Raw genomic sequence first — 20,733 nt, 5'->3', positions numbered from 1 at the left:
AGTTGCTGTCTACACTGGCAGGCTTGGAAGCAGGTAGCCCTTGAGGATGCTCCCAGCAAGGAGTTCTCCTTTCCTAAAGCTACGTGAGTATTCTAACCTTATTCCCACATATGCCCTGAAGGATAAATCTCCCTTCTACAAATAGTGGGGCATTTCCCTGTCTGTTAAAGGAAAAGTGAGTCAAACATTTCATATACTTAACAATACATTGTTCTTGTTCAGTTGCTAAGTCATAGCTGACTCTCTGCGACCTCATGGACTCTAGCCCGCCAGACTCCTCTGTCCTCCTCTATCTCCCAGAATTTGCTCAAATGCATGTCCACTGAGTTGGTGATGCTGTCTAACCATCTCTTCCTCTACTGCCTTCTCCTTTTGCAAATCATTCTAGACATTAATTACATAGAATCTAAGGTAAACTCCTAATATTTGCTGTGAAGCATTAATTACTCACACGTGGCGGCCATCTATGATTCAAGATGAACTAAACCTCATGTGATACATTTAGTGCATTCAATTGCATAATAAATCACCATTAAGTCAGAAAAAAGAAATTCACATTAAAGAGATCAGATACACAAGTCTTTTAAAATAATTTACATTTCAAAAGGAAAGACTCACCAGCAAGCTAACATTTCTAAAGTGGATGGTCACAATTACAAGATCTCAAGAGACATGTGTTTTCTCGCCCTAAGTGGTGTTGTAATTTCTTCTCACGACACAGAGTCTCTGGACAAACCTGGTCACATAAAGCAGATACCATTTGCAGCTCTGTTTAGGGAATTCTCTTTCCTATAGAGATCTAAGCTAGGCTTGGGGTAAAGCTACTTCTTGGAGAACTTTGCCTTTTAAATGATGTCCTTAGTAGCAAAGACCTTCCACTAAATAACAGAGGACTAAAATTTTCTGAGGTTATGTAACAAGTATGCTTTCCTTAATCCCAGCAGATGTGCATATTTGAGGTCCGAAAATTGTATTTTTGGTTTCAATCACAAGGGAACACCTTACAAATATTTATCCAAAGAGTAAATTACTACTACTATCGGGACCATTATGTGATGACTTCTTTCAGAGTATTTCTTTACTCATCCTCGACCCCACCTGTAACATATATTGCCTACTGTGTGCCATGCCTTAGGCCAAGAATTATAAGGTAAATAGCCTGGACCAAGGGTCCATTCCTCCATCAAGGAGTTATAGGCTATTCAAGAGGATAAAAGCAAACATCAATACCTAAGCAGCACACTTAATTGGTATCTGGGCTCCAGGCTCCCTGATGATTCAGACGCAGCAGGCTTGTTCAGAGAGCCAGTGAGGAAGACGATCTGAGTGTGTGAAGACAGACTAGTCTGAGGCTGAGAGTGACTTCTGGGGATTCAACTTTCTGGCAATTTGAGAACAAGAGTCCCTCTATCTGTAGAATCACTCTGTTTTATGACCTGGTGACCCCGTCTTGCACATTAATGAAAAACTGGAATTATTTCAGGCAACCACAGTAGTTTTTGGAATGAAGTGGAATTAAACCTGTAATTTTTAGATACAATTACAGCTAAAGTTGCACCATCAAGAGATGTGACAGAAAGATCAGGTGGCCATTCCTAATTTCACAAGGTGAGGAAGTGAATCCTCTCATGGGCTGGAGCAGGGCGGAGCCAGGTACTGGTGATCTGCAGAGATGCCCACTGCTCATAGTGAGCACAGTTAGTTTATAGTCTGGGCCTAGTGCCTGGAAAATCCCATGGACGGAGGAGCCTGGTAGGCTGCAGTCCATGGGGTCGCTAAGAGTCAGACACGACTGAGCGACTTCACTTTCACTTTTCACTTTCATGCACTGGAGAAGGAAATGGCAACCCACTCCAGTGTTCTTGCCTGGAGAATCCCAGGGATGGGGGAGCCTGGTGGGCTGCCGTCTATGGGGTCGCACAGAGTCGGACACGACTGAAGCGACTTAGCAGCAGCAGCAGTTGTCCTAACAGGTTCAGTTTCTGTTCTGGTATTTTGAGAGCATGGTATCATGGGGATTTGTTTACCTATATACCAGGTTATTTTTTGATGGTGTGATGGTGGTTGTTGAAAAATTCTTTCTCAGAAGTTTTGAGAACTGACACCACTGTATTACACCCCAAAGAAACTTTTCATTCGCTTCTGCCAAGCACCTCTGGCCACTATGTGTCTGGTAGTAAATAGAACTTAACACTTCAGTTCAGTTCAGTTCAGTTCAGTCGCTCAGTTGTGTCCGACTCTTTGCGACCCCATGAATCACAGCACGCCAGGCCTCCCTGTCCATCACCAATTCCCGGAGTTCACTCAGACTCACATCCACTGAGTCAGTGATGCCATCCAGCCATCTCATCCTCTGTCGTCCCCTTCTCCTCCTGCCCCCAATCCCTCCCCAATCAGAGTCTTTTCCAATGAGTCAACTCTTCGCATGAGGTGGCCAAAGTACTAGAGTTTCAGCTTCAGCATCATTTCCTCCAAAGAAATCCCAGGGCTGATCTCCTTCAGAATGGACTGGGTGGATCTCCTTGCAGTCCAAGGGACTCTCAAGAGTCTTCTCCAACACCACAGTTCAAAAGCATCAATTCTTCGGTGCTCAGCCTTCTTCACAGTCCAACTCTCACATCCATACATGACCACAGGAAAAACCATAGCCTTGGGAAGATACAAACTTGGACTGCAAGTCTTCACAGAGGCTAAGTAATTTCTAGTTCAGAGCAACCATGGGTGTGTATAGTATTTGGCTCCCAGATTCAATTGAAAGAAGATGCAAACTGATTCTCCAGGGTGATTGGTCCCTGGGATCTGCTCTCTTCTTCCTGAAAAGTCACCCAAACCAGACTTTGGCTTGGTAACTGCTCTTCCAATGAGTAAACACTCTCAGAGCAAAATCAGTTTTGTGCCCTAGGATTACCTCTCTGGAATATGGCATTTTTCACCCCCAGATTTTGGTCCCATAATTCTTTACTTTCTTTTTGAGATTTTTAAAAATATTAACTTACATTTTATTGATTCATAAAATTTGTCCTGAGTCCGAAGTTGAGTTAAACTATTTCACTTGCTATAACGCAGAAGCCCCTGATCAAGGGTTTTCAGTCCTAGCTGTATTGATTTTCTGTGGTGGATGATTCTTTTCTGGAGGGCACGGTCCTGTGTTTTGTAAGTTGCTCAGCAATGTCATTAATTTCTACAATCTAGATGCCTGCTTCTCTTAGTCATGACAATCAAAGTGTCCACAGACATTGCCAGATATCCCCGAGGGAGAAAAATTGTCTTTAGTTTGCAACGACTACCCTGTAGTGTTAATATTTTGAAATCAAGATTCTGAAAATATTTTCAGCATATTAGGATTTGATAATAATTGTATTTTGTGCATTTGCTTCAAATTTCAGCTTTGTGATGTTGAAGAAGAGGGCCTTGAAAATCTGATCGAAAGTACTGAACAACGTGATATAGTAGAAAAAACATTAACTTACATGTGAGCGGACAGAATTGGATTCTAAACCAGCCTCAACTGCTTACTCTGACAGACTGCTAATTGCGTGGCCTCAGGCAAGTTACTTAACCTCTTCACCCTTCCTTTCTGCTTCTGGAAATTATGATCCTCAAAGGATTGTTTGTGAGTCATTTCCTTCTCATTTGGTTCAATTATTCAATCAGAGCACGTAGAACATGTAATGTTAACTTCTTTTTTCTTTTTCAGATATTTTCTCAAATATAGACTCTTTCACCAAAGGCTTTCCTGTGATGTTAGGAAAAAAAAAAATCCCATTGAATTAAATATGTTAATCCACAATATATTTTATTTAACTTGGATTCTTAAAGAGTCTTCAAGGTAAGCCTCGATTTCCATCCTACTTAAAAAAAGTTTATGGCTTGGGGGAAAAAGGCAGAAACATAGTGCACAAACCTAAATATCACTTTCCAAAATGTGTCCTTTTTTCTGAGGTGTGTTTTTAGCATTATTGTATATAGATAGGAAATGAGAACGTTTTTGGTGTAAGATGAGTAACAAAGATAATTTTTATTCTTTATCAGCTCAGGTGGGAGAAGTCACCGTCTCCTTGATAGTTCTACAAAGAAAATATACTGAGTACCAGTTGCCAGGGACCATGGTAAATGGTTTCTTTGGGTTATCTCACTTGATTTTCTCAAGGAATGCCTGAAGTAAGTGCTATTCCATTTTACAGACTCAGGGACCTCAGGTATATTGAAGCTATGGATCCACATTTATCCAACTAAGAGTAAAAAATTGCAGCTCTGCTTTGTCAGACCCAGTGCTCTTACACAGGACATCATGCTGCTTTGGATAACTAAGTGGAAGAGGAGAAAGAAAATGCATGGACTCCAGAGGATGGCATCCTATTGGAGGAAGTGAGGACTTTGTGAAGTGTAATGGGAAGGGTTCTTGAAGAAAGTCAGGTTCAGGATATGAAAAATATAAGAAATAAACAAGGGAAAAGGGGTGGAGGGTGGGACCAGAGGCAGGTTTATAGACAACTCCTAACACTTATCAGATTAAAGGAAACATCTTTATTTTTAGTTAAACAGAAACTCCCACAACGTCTATTCAATTTTGTGTGTTTAAATGTAGGATTATAAATGATACCCTGCTGCCCACCAAGAGTTTACTTGTGGGAAATGAACCTTCCTTTGACACAGAGACAAGCTTCTTAATCATCCAATAATTCTAGCATTTGGACATTTTGGGAACCAGGGAATTGCATTTCAAAGCTTCTGCTGAGTGCAGGAGTGCTTGGTGGGCATTTTGTCTCAGTAAGAAGCTGAGATCTTGGCTCATAGATCTTGGATAGAAAAGACCTTTGAGACACAGGTGGATTTTCTTGCCAGGGCAGAAGAAGTAATGAAAGCTATTACGCAGAGCCTCTAAAGAGCATCCTTCAGCAACAACTGCTTAGCGGTAGTTACCGCTTCAGCTTGTATCTGTCAGGTGAAGATGAAGTGGATCCTAAGCCACTTCCGAGTTTGAGTTGCATTTAAGGAATGGTCAGGTCTACTCTCCCTCTGTGCATAGTGGACATGCTCTCCCAAGAATGGTGGTAAAAATGACAGGGAAAATCATGAACATTTGTTTAGTTGCTATAGTTTCTCCTCTGGGCAGCTACATATTTCTAAATAATTTGATTTCATATTTACAACATTTACAGTATTAGATGGAGCTTATTTGGCTCAACAGGTAAACAATCCGCCTGCAATGCAGGAGACACAGGAGATGTGGGTTTGATTCCTGGGTCGGAAAGATCCCCTGGAGGAGGAAATGGCAACCCACTTCAGTATTCTTGCTGGGAAATCCCATGGACAGAGGAGTCTGGCAGACTACAGTCTGTGGGGTTGCAAAAAGTCGACATGACTGAGTGACTGATGTAGGCAGATCCTCCGATATGTGGACTTCCAATAAAGGCTTAATTAACAGTCTGTGAGTAAGTATAGGAGGTTTTCAAGATAAGCTAGAAATGATGCTTTGATGTGATATGTCCCTAGTTTTAGCTATCTGTAGCTACTTTTATATTTGTAGCTACAGCATAATTCACACACAGTCATTCTGCGCTCTCAAGCAGATTTCAGGGCTGACTAGTTTGGAATCATTGAAGGCAGACAGAAATTCAGAAGAGACTGAGTTTGCCTGTGCATTCCTTCTGAAGTTCCACAATGGAAAGAGGAGAAGAAAGAAAGAGGTTTGGAGCCACACGTTTTGAGAATTAATGGTTGTGTGTCTTTGGGCCAGTTGCTTAATCTTTCTTATCCTTTATTTCGTTATTGTGAAAATAGGATCATGGGACATGTCTCACTGGGTTTTTTATGAGGACTGAATAAAACAGCTCACCACATGTGGCTCATCGCATGCTAAACAAGCATCAGCTCAATTCACAGTTCAGTTCTTCAATAGGCTCCAGAGATGACCAGTTTATTCAGAGCAATCAGATCTTGTTTTGGCAACTCAAGTAACTTGGCACCCACAGCAGTTTTATGTAAGGAGAGAGAAAGGGATAGAAACAAAAATGGTGTGAGAATTGAAAGAGACACATGTACCCCAATGTTCATCGCAGCACTGTTTATAATAGCCAGGACATGGAAGCAACCTAGATGTCCATCAGCAGATGAGTGGATAAGAAAGCTGTGGTACATATACACAATGGAGTATTACTCAGCCATTAAAAAGAATACATTTGAATCAGTTCTAATGAGATGGATGAAACTGGAGCCTATTATACAGAGTGAAGTAAGCCAGAAAGAAAAACACCAATGCAGTACATTAATGCATATATATGAAATTTAGAAAGATAGTAACGACAACCCTGTATGCGAGACAGCAAAAGAGACACAGATGTATAGAACAGTCTTTTGGACTCTGTGGGGCAGGGGGATGATTTGGGAGAATGGCATTAAAACATGTATAATATCATATAAGAAACGAATCACCAGTCCAGGCTCAATGCAGGATACAGGAAGCTTGGGGCTGGTGCACTGGGATGACCCAGAGGGATGGTATGGGGATGGAGGTGGAAGGGGAGTTCAGGATGGGGAGCACGTGTACACCCGTGGCGGATGCATGTTGATGTATGGCAAAACCAATACAATATTGTAAAGTAAAAAAATAAAGAAATTTAAAAAAAAGAAAAAAGAAAAAAAAACAATGCACATTTAAAAAAAAATGGTGTGAGAATACGAAAAGTTGGATGCAGTGCTGATTTATGAATTATAAGTCTACTCTACTTGAATTCAGAGAAGTTTCCCAGCTCCCTGCTGGCCTCAGTGATCCCAGCTTCCTCAATTGTTGCTTTTTTCCCTGTTGTCTTTGTGTGACTGGGGTTTGATGACTTGTCACATCCTCTGTCCTGACAGCAACCTCAAGCTCCTCCTCCTGGGGCAGCACCCAGTCCTTTACCTTCCTCTGCAGCCCTTGTTTTGAGGATGCTGAGAACAAGGACTCAGAAAAAACATCGTCCAGAGGCTGCTGAACTCTGAGTGGCCATGAAGCTTGAGGAAGCCAGTGCCCATCAGCAAAGGGCTGCCTTCCTCTGTCTGGCCACTGTGCATGGCCGTCGTGTGGCTGTTCTGAAGATGACTATCAACCCACTGCCTTCTGTTTTTCTTAGTTTTCTGTAAGATGTGAAGGACGATGATGAGAAAGTTGCTTCTGAGCAACAGTTCATCCAAAACAGCAACGGCAGACTTTTTCCCAAGCTAAGATCTAGGGCTAATAACTTGGGAGTGAAAAATGGTGAATGATGCTTTTTTAATGAGGACAGTAGTTTCATGAGAAACCTCAATACTTTAAGATAACACAAAAGCTTTAATTTTTAAGTATATATTTTAAGGGTATAATACGTGTATACCTATATGCATCTACATATTTTACTGTCAAATTTAAAGTTCAGGCATGCTTTAGAATATCCAGAAAGTCCAAACACTACTTGACATAAAAACAAATCTCAGATGTAAGTGCTGTGTAGAATCCAAAGATGTTTCAGGAAAGAGGAACAGATGGCAATTGAAAACTGCCAACTGTAATTCTAATTAGTATCAAAGTTCAATCTGCTGCAAAGCATGCAGATAATTTATTTGCCATTTGAAAATCCAAGTTTAAACTGAATTTGAATGATTTGAAATATTTTTCATGGGCTTGACCTGATATTCTCAACCTAGTCATTGACTCTACTGCTTTAATTCATCCTGTGCTAAACTTCCTCCAGAATTTCTCCCAAACTATCTATTTTAATCCTTATTTCTGATTGTTATAATTTATATTTGCTGACCCACCAATTGGTAATTAAATCTTCCTTGGTTACAGTTCAGTTTGCTGTACTCAGTTTGCTCCAGAATGTTCTGAGCTGAGGTCCTGTCAGTTACAGCATGTTGGCCATTGGTATACAGTTGGGATTGCTGCTCACAATGAATAAACTGGCTCCTCAAAAACAGCTGACTATCATGAACTCTTCCATGCAGTGGGAAGCAGCTCTTACAGCAGTCATTTCAGGTAAGCGTTTTCTTAAAAACACAACTCCTGCATACATATTTAAACTGAGAAAACATTTAAAAGATGCCTTTATCATTTAACAAGGGAATTAACTTTTATTTCTATAATATACTTCTTTTAATGACCTGGGAAGGAATCTGGGTATATTTTAATAACACATGTGATGGGGGAATTTGGAAACATAATGTGTCTAACTAGAAGACCCAGGAGGGAGCCAAAAAAAAAAAAGCAAGTTTATTTCTATAAGCTATCTGCATTTCCCATACCTCAGCAAGTCATACTTTTAAGAAGTAAAGTCTGGTGTGAACTTGAACTTGTACATTTAAATTAAAAACCTTAGCCAATGATACATTGCAGAAGATAAGACACCACTTTTCTTCCAAAATCCGTAACACTTCTTTCCCCACTCCTTTGTCTGGTTTGTCCCATTTCATGGTAGGGTTGAAATATTTCAAGCTAAGATAACAAAGTCAAGTTCAAGGTCTTCCTAACACAACTTGGGGAAATGCCAAGACTAGCAGCATGTTGTTCTTGACAGGTACAACTACATCAGTTTCTTAAGGGAGAGAAAGATTTGCAGAACATCCCACAGGGAAACGGAGCAGATGCCTTGTTGAGTTACAATCACTGAGCTATATCCCTTGGCACACTGTGCTGTATCTTTTTATAGAACCTCTGTAAAGATGATGGGACTGAAAGTGAAAGCACATTTCAGTAGAAAGGCTTCTATCTGGTCAGTCAGTACTGTCAGAGATTAGAAGATTGTTGGGACTCACCCTAGAATGAATTGTTTTCTTTGGGCTCGTATGGGCACCCCCACATGAACACAACAGCGAATTGTGGCTGTAAATAATACCGCCTGACCTTTTCCTTTGGCCACAAATGGACTGTGGGTTGTGCCAACAGCCAAGACCTGTCCCTCAAGGGTATTTCCAATGCACATATTCAGTACGTCAGTGTCACACTTTATAGTTCGTCCTAGGATGTGGGCTAGTTATTTCTGAATTGGTCATACAAGGTTTTAGTCTGTGTGTCACCAGCAGGAAGAGGATGGGAGGTTTTCCCGACATGGAGCCTCAGACCTTTGTCAGCCAAATCTCAAGCTGTCCAAGACTTTGAAGTGAAAACTTACACTTAGAAAATCAGTATTGTTTCCCCTCGCCATAGCTGTCTCAGCCTTTACTTTGCTGATGAAAGCAAAAAAAAAAAAAAAAAAAAATGGGGAAAACATCCATCTGTCCTAGTAGGCTGTTTGTGTAGACTATGCAAAACAGAAGAAATATACTTAAGGGGGAAAACTGTTTCTTTCTTTTTTTTTTTTCTTGTCTTAATTCTAGTCAGCTTCTAGATGAGAAGCTAGGTTATTAAGAAGTATCTGCTAGGAACACACTTCTCAGCTTCCCAGTTAGCTAATGTGGTCTGTTTGTAATGTATTGGATATTATTTGCATAGACGGTATCTAAACACAAGCCCATCATCATAATTACATACAGTTATATGGAAGAAACATTTTTAAAGTAAACAATCACTCTTAAGGAACTATTTTCAAAACAATGAAGTGCATATATTTTCAAACATTTGAACAGTGGGTTGGGATATTTAGAATTTATTATCAAAGCGACCTACAGAATATGAGCTAATTTTAGGAGGCATTATACAAAGTGAAAATGGTGGGCAGGTGGGTAGGGTTAGTGTTTGTAGCTGTCCTGCTCAAAGCATGGGGCTTGGCTGGAAGGACTGTTGGCATTGCTTCATTTTGCTAATCCAAGTGGATCAAGCCCATGATCTCATAGTACTTGAGGCAGCATGCACCAGAGGAGATGTTATTCCTGTTCAAGTTGCCTTGAAGGCATGTATGGGTGGACTCAGAACTCTTGATTGCTTATCCAGGCTCATGACAGTATTGCCTCTCCATTCCAAAAGCAAAATTCTGGAAGTACAGAGAACAGTGGAATGGATTTTAGCTGATGATAAACCTTGTCAAGCTTCTACGTGTCTCCTCAGTCCTTATCTAGCTAAAGCTGGAATCTCAGCAATAAGTGGCCCAGTCCTCTTCTTGCAGTCTAGTATCCTATATAATTGGGTTAGACGTATATTTTATTCATCAAAACACCACGTGAGTGTTCTGAACTATAAATAAGGAGCTGGCATTAGTCATTCCAACTGATGGATTCTTACCATCAAAAATAATCAAAGCAAAGGGAAGTCAGAAATATAAAACGATTTTTTCATAAAATGATACTTAACTCAGTTTCATTGTATATATACAATTTGAATAGAAAAAAATGTGACCTAACTAAAATTCCATGATTCTGATTATGCTATAAATATGAGATTATGTTTCATGTGTGATTGGGAACTTTGCTTTGGAAATGAATGGATCCACTTGGATTCAATCCACAGAAAGGCAGTAGTTGAGAAATATTGGAAAGAAACCTGGTTTAAGAGTCAAACAGATGTAGTTTGAAAAATTGTTTCTTCCACTAACTTGCATCACGGGCTTGGGCCTGTCACTTCATCAATTAACCTTAGTTTCTTTATTGTAAATAATCTTTGTCTTCTCAGAGTTGATGTTAGGATTAAAGATATAACATACGTAATCACCTGGTGCACAATTATGTCTCTCAGGGGCTGTCAAGTGCACTAGCTAAGAGTGCAGATTCTAGAGCAGAAATGCCTGGGTGTGGATCCTGGATCTGCCTCCTTCTCTCTGTCAGATGGGTTTCTTAACTTCTCTGTGCTCAGTTTGCTCTCCTGTATAAGAAGAGAATTAGCAATAAGTAGGGTCGTTATGATGCTTAAATGAATTACTGTAGGTAAAGTACTCAGAATAGTATTTGGCAAGCAGTAAATAAATGATGCTTATTTAGTAGTATGACAAATATTTATTATTATAAATAAGCATTAGGAATTCCATTTCTCCTCTTCTGTCACTTGGTGGCAATGGTAACGTTGTGGTTCTGGGTTTTTGCTTTGACTTTAGTTACATTTACTTGTATCCACCTGTAATGGAGAATCCCAGCTTAAGAGAGACAACAGGTCTAGCAACAGACAAGAGTTACTAGGTCTTCTACCTTGAAATCACACATAATGTATTCTGGAGCCCCTGCCCATGGAACTTGAGCTCAGTTGGATGCCTTGAAGTTCAATAATATGCAGAGGAAACACCGTTGTGGTATTACTGGGGAATTGTGATGGTCAATCGTAAGCATCAATTGTAATTGATGGTTAATTGTAAGTTGACTGGGCTACAGGATGCTCAGACATTTGGTCAAACATTATTCTGAGCGAGTCTGTGAGTGTTTCTGGGCAAGATCAAAATTTGATTCCATCGACTGAGTAAAGCAGATTGCACTCTGTGTGATGGGCAGTCCTCATTCAATTAGATGAAGGCCTGAATAGAACTGAAAGGACTCTTAAGAGGAAATTCCTCCTGCCTAACTGCTTACAAACTGGGCATTGGTTTTTTTCTTGCCTTTGGACTCAAACTGAAACATTGGGTCTTGAGGCTGTGGACTTTCAGACCAGAAATATACCTTTGACTCTTTTGGGTCACGGCCTTTGGATTGGAACTAAGTCATCAGCTCTCTTGGATCCAGCTTCCTACTCACCTTGAAGATCTTGGGACTTGTTAACCTGTATCACTGCATGAATGAATGTGTGTATGTGTGTTTTATTTCTGCACATTATATTTTGTTGAGTTTGTTTTTCTAGAGAACCTTGACTAATATAATACAGAATTGAACAATTTATTTTAATATTATTAAAATTTTTTCCAATTAATTTTTGTTTCTTCCTTGTGGAATTAATCTTTCTAATAAAGATTTTTATCTGACAAAAAAATGTGTATTTAATACCATCCATTCATTTGTTCAGTGAAAATGCTTGTAGATTGTGTTATGTATCAGGCACTGTGCTTGTCTCTGGTACATAAGTGAGAAAATGGTTCTTATCTTAGTGGAGATAGGCTAGTATTGGAGAGAAACAATGTAGAAGTGATAAACCGAATTTATGATTTCTACAGGTTCTAGTCTTCTGAGGAGGTGTCAGCTAAGCTGAAATTGGAGAAAGTTTTAATCATATATGCAACAACAGGAGGGGAATTACAGACAGAGAGCCTCTTGAAAACCCAACAGGGATGTCGACATGCTAAGGAAGTGGAAAGGAAGAGTTCTGGTGAGTCATTGAGGTCTCAGTGGAGCCAGCAGGAAGTGAAGTCAGAAAGAAGGTGGTGGGGAGGTTGCAGGGGGGTTGGGAGGGGGTGGGGACCGTGGTAAAGAGATCAGTGTAGCCTTGTGCAATGGATTAACATGGCCTAGTTCACGTATTTAAAGAATTTCCTAGGCTACAGACAGAAGAGCTGATTAGTCTGGGCAGGATGGAAATGGGAAGGCCAGTGTCTTACTGGGGGGTGCAGTGGTTGGCAGGGGTGAAGGAGCTGGGGTGATTGTGGCTCAGATGAGAGTGGAGGCAGGAGGGACAGACAGATGTAGCAACAGTAACTGCATTTTCTCTAGATCCCGGCTAGTCCATGAGACCCCAGCTTCACCCAATTTCACTCCCTGAAGAAGTATTTTTCACTCACATGCTGCCCAGAATAGATCAAGGGCCATTGCCACCTCCTTGTTGCAATCTTCGAGGGTCAGAGTGCAATTAGTTAATTCTTGAGGGCAATTTTTCTGTTTTTTTTTTTTTTTTTCAATATTATAATCTCTGAGTTCTAGCAGTATATATGGCTCATAATTCTAACTCCATACATATTTGTTGAATGAGTGAAGGAAATGAGTAAGTGCTATGTACTCTGTTAGGAAAGAGAGAAAAAGTTCCAATTTCCAGAGAAAGTATAGGAAATGAAAAGAGTAGAGGGTAAGAAACTTTTTTGAATATGTTCAAACTTGGTTGAGACAAAAGTTCTAGAAAGCTTGGGTGGGAAAGTCAGGCCAAAATACAAATGTCTTTGTAGTACAACAGCCTTTGACCCTGCATCCTTAGCCTAGGCTGTGGGATCTTCTTAAAGCGCCAAGTCCCCCTTCCTGTCCAGGTGTATCTGCAGACACATCCGGGCCCGGGGAGCCAAGGGTGGGGCGAGGCCCCACCGCTAGGACTTCTGGGAGGCGCGAGGGAGGAGCAGCCCTGACGGCAAAGCAGTGGTGCTGCTGCTCCTCGGAGCTATGACACGTGACGGGCGTTTCTCTCTGCCATTTCATGCTTCTTTCATTCTGCTTTGGCCGCCTGTCTGCCCAGTGACCGGTCTCCACTTCGATTGAAAGTTGGAGTCTTAAGGGTTAGGAGTGCATTTCATTCCAAGTTTTTATCTGCCAATTAGAGAAAACAATCAGACTTCCATCGGTGAGGATTTATGGGGCTTCTGTATACACTCACTGAACTGGTTAGTTCAAATAACGTGTGAATGATTTATTTTCCACCGAGTTAACCAGTAGCCTAAATTAGGCAATATAGCTTGTCATTTTGGTGTTATGTAAACAGAGACTTCATAGATTCAGGATCAACAGTGTGAAAAGATAGATCACTTAGGCTGAAATAAGGGTTTGAAACCCTGTGTGGGACGAAATATGTAAAGAGGGTTCAGGGTATCCTCCACATCTGAAAAAAATGAGGAACCTTAGCCTGTTATCATCCTGTAAAGTGGAAAAGAAGCGTGTGCAAAAGTGGAGACAGAGGCTTAGACCTGGAAACCACCCAGCGCTTCAGCAGGAGAGGAGATAGTGAATAAAGGCAGGTTCACGTGAAGAGATTCTGCAGCACATGCAGCGAGGCCCTGAGTGGCGTGTGACACTAAGGCTCAATTGTGGCAATGTCATGTTAAACAGGTAAAACGTTTGCTTTCTGCTTTAGGTTATATATGCTATGAAGCCACATAAAACTGAAAGGAAGTGATTCTGTGTGGTGATAACGTTAGGCCGTGTAGAGGCAGGGGTGGGATGCAGACAGAGGAACCACAAGCTTAGATGTAAATTGCTGGCATCCTTTTAGCTTTGCACAGAGAGATTTGCAGGTGCTAATTACGTTATTAAAAAAAAGGGAAGAAGAAGAAGGAGAGAGGGAAGGAGGGCAAAGGGGCCTTGTGTATATCAATAACGATAAACCTAATTTATATTCCCAAGGGAAAAAAAGGTTGATCAAAAAGCCTTTTTTTGGAACACTGGGCAAAATCTCTTTCTAAGTTTATCTGCTTATCTGGGGTGTGTTGGGGACCAGAGTTGTTTTTCCTGTCTATTTTTCTGAGCATCTTATCAGAGTTAGAGGAGCCACTCTTTGGAAAATCTTAACAAAACAAACAAAATGACTTTACACCACTCTGTCGCTCCGTTTCCCTCTTCCTTGTGTCTGTTCCGTGTTCTTTGAGTTCCACCTTCTAGATGTCTCCTGAGGTCACCCATCCTTCACCTTATGGATCAGGAAGTGAGCTCTGCTTGCCTCCCATTTCTGACGTTAGGCTTGCTTTCTAAAGAGTGGCCAGCATTTTCCCTCTAACGTGAAACTCTGTACCAGGCCCCACTCAGATCCTCTCATCAAAGTGTGAGGTAAAGCCAGACCCCTTAGGATGGGAGCTGAGACATTTTCTAGCAGACCAGCTTTGCTCCCGCTCCTCACCCACACTGGCCGTACACCGCTGTCTTGCTCTGACTGTCCCGATGGTTCTCGTTCTTGTATTTGCTCTTCCTCTTTCCTGCAGTTAGCCTGCTCTTCACTCTGCCTCGCTGACGAATTCCTGCTCTCCCTCAGGTAGTGCCTTCTCCATTTGGGGAAGGATTTGTGTCCTGTCATTCCCCACTGCTGCTTTCTTGGCCTCTCTCTGCCCGCTAAGACCCTCAAAACATGTGGACTAAGAACTGCTGCTGCTGCTAAGTCACTTCAGTCGTGTCCGACTCTGTGCGACCCCATAGATGACAGCCCACCAGGCTCCCCCGTCCCTGGGATTCTCCAGGCAAGAACACTGGAGTGGGTTGCCATTTCCTTCTCCAATGCATGAAAGTGAAAAGTGAAAGTGAAGTCGCTCAGTCATGTCTGACTCTTAGCGACCCCATGGACTGCAGCCCACCAGGCCCCTCCGTCCATGGGATTTTCCAGGCAAGAGTACTGGAGTGGGGTGCCATTGCCAGTGGTGCCTTTAGCCCAGCTTCCCCAGCAGAGGGTCCGATGAGCCAAAGCTGCTCAGTCGGTGTGTGTGGAACAGCAGACAGGTTAAAAACAATTATTGTTATTGTTTAGTCGCTAAGTCGTGTCTAACTCTTTTGCAACCCCATGGACTGTAGCCTGCCAGGCTCCTCCAGGGGATCTTCACAACCCAGGAATCGAACCCAGTATCTCTTCCAGCTCAGGCAGATTCTTTACCACCAAGTCGTCTGGGAACCCTAAAATCAATTACTAAATGCTTAACCTGTGTGGAAAGCAAAAATGGTCTTCTTTTTCCTTCCTCAGTTGTGTTTCTCTTATTGTAAGAGAAACAGTAAGAATGAATTCTTATTATACCTCTCCTTTTCTCAATGAAATTCAGTCAAGTGTTGTGGACCAAAAGCTCAGAATATTAAAAAAGCTTTTGAAGGTAGAGGTAGACGGGATGTATCAAAACTCCAACCACGTTTTGTGTGAAATATAGACTATATTTTTTACCTTGTTAGTAATTTTGTTTCATTTATTTTGGGTGTGCTGGGTCCTCTTGCTGTGGGGACCCTCTATTTGTGGGGTGCAGGTTCCTCACCACAGTGGCCTCAAGTTGTGGAACACAGGCTCCAGGGTGCACGGGCTTCGGTAGTTGCGGCTCCCAGGCTCGAGAGCACAGGCTCAGTAGTTATGGCGCATGGGCTTAGTTGCTCCTCGGCACGTGGGATCTTCCTGGACCAGAGATCCAACCCGTGTCTCCTGTGCTGGCAGGCAGATCTGTACCACTGAGCCACTAGGGAAATTCCTATACTATATTTATAGCATACAGAAATAACCTTTATTGTTTCTAACATCTCTATTCATATCAAACTTCAAAGATGTTTTAAGTAATAGTGACCTTTTTATTTAAAATCAAAATTCAATATTATGTGTCTACTATCTAATTTTAGAGGGTCCAGTGAAGTGGAAATTGGACTCATAAGAGTTATATTAAATCCATATTTGAAAAACACTATCCTAAAATGTATAATGATATAAATTTAATGGTAGCATCAATTAAATACCAACATTTAAACTAAAAAGAGCTTAGGCAAAATTACTTTTAAAGAGAGAAAACACAGGCAACTGTTTTGCTGTGGTTGTGGATGTTCAGGGGTTTGCTGCTGTGAAAGCTGAATCAAGCCTGTATGTGACTCAGCATTTCTGAGCCCTCACAGCTTAAACCTCCTGTTTCCTTGGCAACCTTGTGATGCAAGGAGACCCCCTGAAACTTGAAGACTTTTGTGGCTGCAGGTGGAACAGCAGGAACCAAAGGACTCCTGCATAGGGAAGTCTGGAACTTGAACTGCATTTTAGCTGCTCTTTGTCTGCGGTGGTCATTTTTCTTAGCTTGTTTGGCCTTTATCTAGGTTGACAGAGCTGCCATTCAACTTTCATAAGTTATTTTCCCACAGCAAAAAATCTGGTTTTGATAGAAGAAAGTAGTTCTTTTCAATTCTTTGTCCACAGCTTCACATTCTCCCTGTAGAAATTGAATTCTGATATATGTAGTTTATGTTTCCTTACACTTTGGGGAGCACATTTGGGAGCACACTACATTCTCTAAGTAGCACGTTTCCTCTGTCTATGCTCTCTGGAGTTGTGTTACACGTTCTCCGTGTACTGTACTTGAGGCAGTATTTGAAGCTTCAGCTGAAGCTTCTGATTCTCTTTCAGGCTCTGAATTTTCAGTGTGCAAAAAGGCCCACTCAATTTGAAGTTGTTTTTTTTTGTTTGTTTGTTTGATTGTTTAACTTGCCCTGTAAATTCTTCATTCACTTGATTGTCTTGCCTTCAATTTCTTAAGTATTTCTTACTTTTCTCCTTCAAGCCTTTTGAAAGTAGCATTTATGTTAATAACATCAAACCGTTTTTTTCACATTACCTTCTGACTGATAGACTGGTTGATCTCCCTTTTCTAATTCACTCTTTTTCTCTAATTCTAAGATGCTGTCATTCCTGTAATCTCCAGTCAGTCAAATTTGCAACCTTCAGTACAGTTTCAGGTGGAGATCTTAACTGGCTCTCTATCCTTCACAACCTGTTGCATTTGTGTGTCTGAGTTTTCAAGCACGTTTTTCTGTTCCTTCAGCTTGTAGGTGCTCTGCTTTCATGCTGCAGTTTCTTAGGCAAGCAGTTTTAGACTCTCCTGAAGTTGAGCGTTTTCTTTCAAATCTCATGCATTGTTTTCTTCTGAAGTCACTCTGCGTTCTTCTGAGAGGCTAAGCCATCCTTCTGCATTAGTCACTGGGTATTGGAAGGATATTCGTGCCTCTTGGATGACTGTGTCTGTTGCTGAAGGTGAGCCTCACCATCAGCCCATGAATTATTTAGCATTTACTTTGTTGGCCAAGAGAGTGCCTGGTTCATTTCTGACGCAGTTGAGTCTCAGGACAGTGGCAGATTCTGGGACAGAGGGTGGATGTAGGGGCCAGGGTGGAACTCCACTTCCTGGCCAGGAAGTCCTCGCTGCACAGATGTGGTGCTGTCGCCAGCTAGCACTTGGTGCCTGGTGCCCGGTGCTGACTGTGCCTCTGCTGGTACCACATCCATCACCCTGGATGGAAGGTGGAAATCACCCTGCTTGCTGGCCAGCAGCATTCAGCATCCCCATGGCTTGTGCTGGCCCAGGCTTCTGGGGACGAACAGAGAGCATGGGAACACCCAAGCTTCTTGTCCGTCTCTGGCAGGTCACTGGGCTGGGGCCATAGGGATGCCAGGGCCACTGGGGCCACTCACCTGGAGAGACTTTGAGCAGCCATCTCTAGGAGCCTAGGACTTTCTGGACGAGGGGCCCCCAGCCTCCCTCTATACTAAGCTCACTGGGTCCCCCTGGCCAGTCTCTTGGCTTGGGGAACAGCAGGGCTGGAATTGGGGTGCTTGGGGTCTTGGTAAGCCACGCCCCCTCAGGGTGACTCCAGGGTCTGAGATCGAGGCCATGGGGTTAGGGTGAGTGGGCAGTGGCCCGAGCTGATGAATGTGGACCTGAATCCTTCAGGGTGGGTGTCTGGTCCTGGAGGCTGTGGGCCCCGGGACATGGGTGGTGGCCTGTGGGGTGTCTTCGTGGCCCTCAAAGTCTGAGTGACATGAGGCCCAGAGTGTGGGGCGGGGAGGCTCCTGGGGGCCCGTGGAGGTGGTGAGAGCACCCGCTTGATGACCCGGGGGCTTCCTTTGCTGTTCTTGTCCGACAGTGTGCGCTGTGTCCTCAAGCACAGCCCTATGCCAGCTTTTATTAAGCACTGCCAAACTCTGGAGCGTGTCACTGGAGAGGACTGGCTTCCACCCCTGGGGACTTGAGGGTTTCGCAGGCTTGTGCCATGAACTCTGTGACATTCTTCAACTCAGGCAGGTAATCTTTCGGCTGACTCTACGTCTCCTTAAAGCATGTGGGCTTTTTATTGTGAAAATAGCCATGGGTGTAAATAACCAGGATCTCCTGGGGACACCTTGTCTCAGGCATTTGGTCGGCTTCAGCGAAGACCACACAGCTGCCCCAGGGCCAGGGGGTAGGGAGGAAATCCTGGGAGGTCAGCACCCTTCCCTGGCTCCAGAGGGCACCATGGATGCACAGAGCCCTGGGGGATGCTCCATCTCTAAAGAAAACCAGTGCCTGGCAAGCAGGACAGATGATCAGTTGGGCCAGCAGAGGGGAGGCAGCCAGTTTCTGTAAAACAGGAGTCTCCTCTGTGGTGGGCTGCACCCCAGAGAATGCTGTTCCAGATGGTGCACTTGGTGGGGGCTGACTGAGCGCAGCCAGAGACCACCCTGGAACTCCGGCCACTTGAGGCCCCACCGGGCCCCATGCCCCACCTGGAGGATGCAAGCCCTGCCCTGTGCCATCCACTTCCCGCATGTGGGTATGTCCAGGCTCCATGGAGGGCTGCCCTGAGGAGCCCTGACCCCATGTCCCTCCCTGGCGAGGCTCAGTCCCTCAATTTCGTTTCCTTATGGAGCAGGAAAGCCGGCTTCTCCCTGAAAGGTCACAGGGGTCTTCCTCCCCTGCAGGTACCTGCTCTCCTTTGTGCTTGTCACTCAGGGGGCTCACGGGTGCCACCAGGCTGAGAGACTGCACTCACAAGAACTCAGGTGAGATCAGTTGACACTGGAAGGTCTTGACCTTTTACGGGTTTTCGGTGGAGCTCGTTTGTTCCTGTTCAGTCCTGCTGTTCCTGGATGGGGTGAGGCTCCTCCGGGGGAGCTCAGGGCCCCAGGCTCCCTCTTCCACGTGGCTCATCCATCTTCATGTGCCTCCCAAGGTGGCCCTGGGAAAGGTCTCCAATTCCTGAGTCATTTCAGGAGTGTGCCTCTGTGCAGAGAGTAGGCCCTTCTTTGGGCTAAATTTGCCAACTTTTATTTCTTCAAATCTCCTTCTCCAGATTCAGGCTCAGAGCCCCTTCCCGGGCTCTGTCACATATGACTGGTCCCCAGGACTGCTTCCAAGATTCTCTGGCCGTGTTCTCTTCTGGGTCAGAAAGCTGCCTCTGAGAATCGGGGCAGGGTTCACGGCCCAGTTCTTCCTCGATGAAACGTGACTACCAGCTTCTGTAGTCTTGAACGTGCACTGGGGGTTTCCTGGTGTCAACGACTCGTCCCACTGCTGACAGGAAAAGAAGCCCAGGAAAGGATGTGGTCAGCCCAGCTGGAGACGAGGTTGCCCAGAAATGCCAGATGCTCCTCTTCCAGGGCCTTCCAGCAGCCAGACCATGGACTCCAGCCAGAGTCCGAGGGGGCCTGGAGCTGCAGCTGCTCGGAGGGGCCTGGAGGGCCCAAGGCCTGTTCCTCACATCATCATGGGGAACCACCAGCCCATGGCTTGGACTGGCAAGTGGACAGGCTGGAAATCTGAATCAGAGTTGAGTTTACAGTCTTGAGTCTGAAATCTATAGAGCAATCTGGCAGGATTGTAACCGGAACAAGATTTCTAGGTTACAGTCTTTAAACTTCTTTTTCCTATTTTTCATGTGTAGTTTTACTTCTGTGTATTGGAGAGGAGGCAGATTTTCTAAAAAAAGATCAAGAATACACTCTATCACAAAAAAGTACAGGTAGAGGAAACTGGGAGAAAAGACCCTCCTTTTCAGGGATTGACAGAGGCTTACAATGCAGAGGGGCCACCTGCAGAGGGACTCAGAAAGATGAAAGGGAGAGATCAGTGCTCTCCCACGGACCCAATGCTGAAAATGTCAGTGAGGGCAGGCCCCAGGGCCTGCACACAGAGTCTCTAGAATGCAGAGCTCTGCCTCCAGAAGCCAGAGAGAATGACTTCCATTTCCAATCTTGAGGGTTCCTGCATGCTGAAGAATAAAGCCGTCTTAAGTTTAATTAGGTACCATTTGTTTATTTTTGCTTTTATTTCCAATATTCTGGAAGGTGGGTCATAGAGGATCCTGCTGTGATGTATGTATAGAACAGTCTTTTGGACTCTGTGGGAGAGGGAGAGGGTGGGATGATTTGGGAGAATGGCATTGAAATATGTATAATATCATATATGAAACGAGTCGCCAGTCCAGATTCGATGCACAATGCTGGATGCTTGGGGCTGGTGCACTGGGACAACCCAGAGGGATGGTATGGGG

The 20,733-nt window shown here is 43.5% G+C and overlaps 1 long non-coding RNA gene across 1 annotated transcript; it reads left to right on the top strand.

Moving 5' to 3' along the window:
• The first annotated feature begins 6,552 nt into the window (after positions 1 to 6,552).
• Positions 6,553 to 20,458, top strand: LOC138985939 (uncharacterized). Its single transcript, XR_011462867.1, has 3 exons — positions 6,553 to 7,993; positions 12,018 to 12,169; positions 18,349 to 20,458. It is a non-coding gene; the product is annotated as an uncharacterized lncRNA (long non-coding RNA).
• The last annotated feature ends 275 nt before the right edge of the window (positions 20,459 to 20,733 follow it).

Source organism: Bos mutus, chromosome 27 (assembly GCF_027580195.1).
Source record: "Bos mutus isolate GX-2022 chromosome 27, NWIPB_WYAK_1.1, whole genome shotgun sequence".
Taxonomy (NCBI): domain Eukaryota; kingdom Metazoa; phylum Chordata; class Mammalia; order Artiodactyla; family Bovidae; genus Bos; species Bos mutus.
This window is presented reverse-complemented; position numbering and strand designations above follow the sequence as displayed.